The sequence below is a fragment of the Schistosoma mansoni genome, chromosome 1, assembly GCF_000237925.1.
Source record: "Schistosoma mansoni strain Puerto Rico chromosome 1, complete genome".
NCBI classification, from domain to species: Eukaryota; Metazoa; Platyhelminthes; class Trematoda; order Strigeidida; family Schistosomatidae; genus Schistosoma; species Schistosoma mansoni.
Window position 1 is genome coordinate 2,691,980 of NC_031495.1, and position 7,953 is coordinate 2,699,932.

The following is a 7,953-nucleotide window of genomic DNA, read 5'->3' on the forward strand; positions in this document are numbered from 1 at the left end:
TTTCGAGAGTGCGGTATCGTGGATGCGCCACTGCTGAGGGAGTCCCATAATAGGGGACGAGTTCGCCGTCCAGTACTTCTAGGTTTTCCATGGTGATCTAGCTTCAATTGACTCATGATTTCAACTATGAAAAAACAAGATGTTAGTTACTGTTCGATGATTGATTATCCACAGACTATTACTCACCACATTTAGATCAATATGTAGACAACTAATTACATGATTGGATAAAGATACTAAATAAGTTTATCAAAATAAAATGTTAATTGAGTGTTTTCTTTATTCAGTTTTCTTCATAATTCCAGTGAAACGTACAAGCATGAGACAAAATCATCATCATATGTTAATGGATTGAAGATATGATTGAGTGCACGCTTTCTTGTGAATGTGATTATCTAAACTAAATTACAAATTACTACGTTATTTTAAATTCACTTGACATGGTTCGCTTGTATCTTCCTACTATTGTTTAGAACTTCAATTGATCAGTCTCTTGTTGGCATATGTATATCCTTGTCTGATTGCTTCGATATTGCCTTAAGTCACAAGCTGACGAGTCTCAAATAAGACGAAACGGGAGTCCTGGATTCCGCTACTATCCATCATCCATCTCTGCTTGTAATGCTTGTGACTTAAAGTAATATCGAGGCAATTTACACAGTATGCACATACATACCAATAAAAGACTGATCAATTGAAGTCCTAACACAACAATGGGAAGATACAAACAAACAATACCAATTGAATTTAAACTTCACCCATTGCACAAACAAGTGGCTATCACAACTCAGTTGTTAAGTAGATAATGTGATGGCATTTGAAGTGAATGATACTGGGTTCGAATTGAGGAGTGAACATCAACTCTGAGATGCAGGTATATCCAACTGACGAGTTTCAAATAGGACGAAACGTTTGTCGTGGATTCCACTGTTGACCACTATCCATCTTTATGTTATTTTAGTATTATTATCGTCATGGTGATTAAATTGTTTCTTTTTTTCCTCACTTTTTCTTCTCTTCCCTTATATTTATAATTACCCATTTTATTTCTATCATCAGTGTTGTTATTTGTCTCTACTATTATCTTTATTGCACCTTTCTCCTTCAGAAAAAAAGAGAAAAAAGGAGAAAAGAAAAAACGTTCCATATTTCTGTTTAGGCAAATTTTTTTTATTTTTCAAAATAAGTTTGTTGTTTTTTTCTCTGTTAGGTAGTAACTATTTCATTCTATAATGAACTTTTATACATTAGCTTATAACAGTTAACGTTGGTTGGCAAGAGTATAACATTCCTTTCCTATATGTATATATGATGATGATGAAGTCTATTATTTGTAGTCAAGATCAAGATTTTTAGTATCTAAGTAATTAACGATTAACGTACACTGAACTAAATAGTAAAGGTATGTACTTGTCTATCTATTATCTAATATAAATGTATTTTCTATGTATCATTCTATTATTATGTTGTATTATAAAAATACCTAAAATATGATAATTAATAATGAAAGATCTAAGGAGAATATAAGCATTTAAATACAAATAGTTTCATTATTGTATAGTTGATGAAGTTCTTATATAACATTAGTTATTATTAGATTTAATTCAACATTCCTATGTAATATAGTAATGAAATTATGAGTCATTTGAAGATAGAATACTATGGAAAACCTGGAAGTACGAGACGGCCAACTCGTCCCATTGTGAGACTCCTCAGCAGTGCGCATCCATGATCCCGCCTCACGAGATTTGAACCCAGGACCTGTCAGTTTCGTGTGCGAACGCTTAACCACTAAACCATTGAGCTGGCCGGCATCCAACGGTGTTAATGTCTAACTTCAACTAGTTCACGAAGTTGAGCAACCGATCACCATTGCCGTCAGTGAGTTGATATCTCATAACAGACCTGGATGAACTCCGCTGGTCACCGCTTCTCACTAGAACTCCAGGAAATATTTCTTGAAATCAGTTGCTAGTGATTATTTTATAAATGTTAAGCTCTCCAATTATCTATACTGTTAAATAAGTAATATTAAGACTCATGAAAAAAAACACTTCAGTTAGTTAAACAATCGAAAGGGTACAAGTTCATACAAGTATCCATTATCTATTTTCTGGTTTATATTGTCATGTATATTAATCAGTTTGAGAAAGTAAATTATGAATATTTATCATTTTAAATTGTATAGAATGTATAAACAGTATCTATGATACTTGAACAGATTAAATTAAGTGTTATACAATTCAAGTTAACTTTTATAACGTATATGATTCCTTAAATTGTTTCTTTTTTTCTTAACAGATCACATCTACTTTCTATTATGGACGTACCCTGGAATAGCCGAGAGTGAAGAGAGCCCACCCTCTCTTCCTCTGTCTCAAAACGCTCTCACATAGCCATGGGCATACAGCCTCTGCCAGGGAAATCCTACTCACTGCCTTCTCGTGATGGGGGTGTTCTTTAACAGATTGATAGGACGAAAAGAGAATATCTGGCGCATTAACCGGGTTGGTGGATACGGAAGATTCACATAAGGGAGTTGAAAAACCATGATTCCAAACCGATGCTGCACATGGGCTCCATGATCCTGAGAGCACAAAAGGCATATGAACCTATCGTTGGTCACTGGTCACTATTGGACTGCATCTCCTTACGTTGCTCCACTGCCTTGTGGATTAGACCTCTAGCTAAAAGGCTCCGTGTGTGGCCCCCTAAGGAAACCATCTGCTTCAGTCTAGGCACCCGGGCATTGTTATATCCCTCACACAATTGCGTGGCGCATATATATCTTGTCCCCCCTTATAACAGTATGTGTTCAAATAAATAAATACAAACTACTATGAATAAATATTTAATTATTATAGTAGAGAAAAATTTGAGTAAAGTTATTAACTTCACCGAGTGTATTATTAAATCATGTTGACGTTGAATCAGACAATCATTATTATTATGTTAAAATATCGGTAAACAAATTCTTTCAGATTATTGTTTTTTATTGACTATGGTCTTGAGAATGAGAATAAATAAATTGTACCTGCCTCATTTACTATAAAGTCTAGTATTACCATATTGACAGTTTAGTATGCATCCAAGAAGGTTTTGAACCGGTAATTTAATAATCGGGTTAGAATTTACAAAGAAACTATACACAAATGGAGTCTTCTACATAGGCATTGGCAAATTAAACCATGAAGTAATTTCTCAGAACCAATGAACCTTGATCATTTGCAAGAATGTAACAAGTCAAAATTACTAATCATTAAAGTCAGTTTAGTCATAGTCATAGGCAATGGAGAACCTGACACATGTACATCTTTTCAAGTTCCTGTGACATATTAGCTCAATGAGATAAAATTATTCTAAGATCAGTCCCAAAGTAGTAATAGTTACAATATCAGTAACAATTAAGTATCGAAAAAGAAAAACAGGCATAAAGAAATTATTGAACTCAAGTTCTTAAGAAGAGAAAAGAGTGGGAGGTGTACCTATGCCGTTGATATTGACTTTGAGATATATCATCCAAAGCCCCCCCCCCAACTACTGGTTACGATTATCACGCGGACCACAACCAAATATAAAGTCAATGCAGTGGTATTCGTTATCAAATATTATATATGTAGTCACTAAGCACTGTTTGGTGGGCCCTTTATTATTCATGATTGTCATACACAACTAACTTTATACTGATAGTCAAAAGATGCGAAAGGCAAAAACTGAACCCATGAATTTTAGGTTGTAAGTAAGATCCCTAACTGCAGTATGGTAAATATATCATTGTTTGTGACACGTAAATATAAGGTATTGTTTATGAACGATAATACAGTATCTATTTCATACCCTTAAGAATGAGTCCTGATTATCAGTTTTCGTGCTGAAAAGAATTTCAAGCCATGCTTTCCAGTGGTAATCGTTTTCTAACTACACTTTGTCGCTAATCGGAAATTATAAACAAGACGTTTACATAGTAAAATTCAGGAATTTTGGATTGCATATCAACCTTTTATTTACAGATACGATTAACTATTATGGTACTAAAAGTTATTGCTTACCTGAAACGTACAAATAAAACTTGCGTGAAGTAAAACATAAATCATTTATAGTCACGAATATGGACTTGACATTCCCGACACGTACGCTTCAAATGAATTTTTTCTAAAAATATGATTAAGGTACATAAGATAGTTTATAATAAATCTCCATGAACTGATGTAATTTTTCACCGATATACATCAATTCAGTGAACACCTTCCGAGGGTTAAATACATAAACCTTTTTTTTCTTTTAGCATTGTTTGTTTGAATCTTCCCATAGATGTGATAGGACTGCAACTGGTCATTCTCTAATTGACATATGTGCATACTATGCGTATTGCCTCGATATAGCCCTAATTCACAAGCATGGTAAGCAGAGATGGATAGTGGCTAACAGTGGAATCCAGGACGCCCGTTTCGTCCTATTTGGGACTCACCAGCTGGATTTACCTGCATCTCAGAGTCGATGTTCACTCTGGGACTCGAACCCAGTACCCTCGCTTCAAACGCCATCGCGTTATCCACTCGGCCACTGAGTCCTGATAGCCACTTGCTTCTGCGATGGGGTAAAGTTTAAATTCATTTAGCATTGTTTGTTTGAATCTTCCCATCGATATGTTAGGACTGCAACTGGTCAGTCTCTTTTGCTTCTTTTCTAAGTTAATAAAGCTGTATTTAAAACTGATAGAAAGCAAGTTCTAATAAAACGAATAATTGTATTAATTTCAATAGTTGAGATCATGAATCAGTTGAAGCTATACCTGGAAGCCTTGGACGGCAAATGAGTCCCATTGTGGGACTCCTCAGCAGTGCGCATCCATGATCTCGCCTCGCGAGATTCAAACCCAATACCTATTAGTTTCGCGCGCGAGCGTTTAACCTCCAGACCACAAAGCTGGCCGACATCCAATGGTGTTAATGTCTAAATATTTGTTAATTTGCAAAGTTGATTAGTTGGATATTAGAAAAAACCATAGGAAATTATAATTATTTCTCTGTATTGCTAAGTAGTCAATCTTTGTTATTATAAGTGAATTTCGGTAACATCAATGAATGGGTTTTTTTATGAGTAGGCTGTTTATTTGTCTATTCTATGTAAACGTCTGTAAATCTATTAGAAATGTAAAGCTGATGTTTAGAATGAATAGACGTTTGTTGACAAAGGAAAATAACTTTATACTTGATTGAATTACAATACAAAGATGATCATTTCTAAATAAAAGCCTGGATAAATATGTAGATCAAATCAATGAGTTAGCATAATCACACCAGTAAACACAAACTAGAATATCTTCAACTGAAATTTGTTATCAGTATGAAGATCTGCGGAAACTATAGTATTTTAAAGTTGAATTGACGAGTCGATTTAAGTTTCATCATCACTGAAAACCTGGAAGAACTGGATGGCCGTTTCGTCTCAGTTTGTGACTCTTCAGCGATGTGCACTCATGATCCCACACCAAGGGGACTTGAGCCCAGAATCTTCAGTCTCGCACAAAAACTCCCAACCTCAGGAGTACTAAGTAGTCTAGGGTTTAGGACAGTTATTCATTTCAGACAATGGACGAAGGGTTGCGCAAGATCATCGACCTATTGAAGTTAAACAATAACACTATAGGATGTCGGCCCATTGGTTTAGAGGTTAAGCGTTAGCGCGCGGGATCGGAGGTCCTGGGTTCGAATCCCTTCGGTGTAGGATGATGGGTGCACGCTGTTGAGGAGTCACATAGTGGGACGAAACAACCGTCCAGTGCTTTCAGGTTTTCAAAGGTGGTGTTGCTTAGACAGACTCATAAATTTAGCTGTTGACGTTTATTAGTTATACAACAGTCATGAGAATAACGATAAAGTTTAAGAAATAATAGCTAGATTACACTACTCAAAGTTTAGTAATATAACGGAGTTACATTCACCATCACTGTCAAAATACTGACAAGTATCATATATGTAAATATATAAAAATATCTTTTACCATTCTTTATCCTTCATTTACAGTCCCAAGTAGAAAATATTAAACTATGAATACCATCAGCAATAGAAGTACATCTTTAGCTATCAAGTTCTCTTTCACTTATTAGTTTCAATACATCAATATCGTTGTGCTAATAGTGTAGTAAACAAGAACACGGGTGGGGATAATCGAACGTATTTAAGCACAAATTACACACTATCTAACTAAATTCTGATAACCATACAGCAAACAGTTAATTTGCAAAATAACAATCGATTGTCTCAATCTTCACTGTTCCTTCTGCAAATATCAGTCCGTCTTCTCTCATTTCATTGTTTATATATTTTTCTACCAATTGTGCTTCATTCCTGTTCTTTCCTTATCGGTCTTCTGCCAAAATACATTCTATGTCTAACCATCACCATACACTACTTATGTGGAGTAAGTTACCCACACCACAATAGGATCTTATTCATAATTTATTCATTCAACGAATATTGAATATCTTTGTCTTTTTTGATCTCATTCAAATATACACCTACAGTGTTATATTTTCACATGGTTTCTTAATTAAGTCTCTTCACAGCCAAAATGAATTTTAATTCAAAAAGTATGTATTTATTGTTTTACTTGTGATCTGTTTTACATTTTAAATGAATGTAACAGTGTACAACTAAGCTCATTTGGTAGGTCATGGATTTTTCTTATATACTGCTGCTTAAACTGGAACAATAGGTACAACAACGGGGCGGATTCGCATGCATATAGCAAACGATTCTCTTTGAACCTAGCACACAAAAATACCGCAATGCACTGTCCCATCTCCCTTGGCAGATCAGGCAACCCGAAAGTCACGAGAACACCATCAGGGCATACGATAGGCTAGGTACCCCTGCTTAAACTGAGTATATGAAATTTGCTCATAAATATAATCGCTGATATATGTTATTGGAAGAATGGTCACTTGAAAATCAGAGCTTAGAGAAATAATGTAAGCTGAAGCTACAACTGGACAAGGAATATTATCAGTATGATTAGTCAATACAATCTGAAGTTTAATTCAGTATAAGTTTATAGTAGTATATAGATATTTCAGTAGATTATAGAAGTAGGACAAAAAAGGATTTGCATAATTTTTTTTGAAAAACAAGTATTGATTACTGCTGAGATCGATGGAAGGCTAATGGAACCTAACATCCACTAGGCTAGTATAAACTAGTCCCTGCATTATTCACGTAACCACAGCTGTCAGTAACAAGATTGGAAAATCTAATGAATGATAACTAACAGATTTTAATCCCTGAAATATAAAATGAAGTATTTCCATAGTTGAAAGCATGAGTCAATTGAAGCTAGACCACCAAGGAAAACCTGGAAGCACTGAACGGCGATAGGATGAGTTGGTCGTCCAGTGCTCCCAGGTTTTCCTTGGTGGTTTAGCTTCAATTGACTCATGCTTTCAATTATGAAAATACTGAAATCTCCACAAAAAATCCCTTCTGATAATAATAAAATGAAGTGACATCGATTGTTTTATAAAGATAACATTTTATAGGCTTTGGCCAATCCACTTTTTAACCATTTGACCTATCGAATATCGATTGGGTTACACTGTTTAAATAATCCAACATCTCTTCAGTATTATATTTCTATTCTTTGAGGTCGGTCACACATGACCTTTTTGTGGGTAGTTTTTGTGTTAGCTCCGTACTTGTTGGGACCTTACCGCCGGAGACGGATATCCGTGGGATAAGGCGGGGTGTGCATTTTAAGGGTTGATCTTTTCTAACCCCACCCTTCTTTGTGGGAAGGCAGCATCGCTGTTATGCTAGTTGTCTGAAGGCAACACCTTACTGCTGTCACACCTCTGTATAGTCAGCAGTACGACTTTGCCTTCGGACCTTGGGTTTGCTGCTTTTCGTCTTACCGCTCTTCAACCGACCTGCCGGCATGGTAGGACCTTGAGAAACG

At 35.5% G+C, this 7,953-nt stretch overlaps 1 non-coding gene across 1 annotated transcript; it reads right to left on the reverse strand.

The window, feature by feature from the left end:
• Window positions 1–4,500: 4,500 nt before the first annotated feature.
• Smp_tRNA_00743_Gln_TTG.1.1 lies at window positions 4,501–4,566 on the reverse strand. The gene has a single exon. It is a non-coding gene (tRNA).
• Between the last annotated feature and the right edge of the window lie 3,387 nt (window positions 4,567–7,953).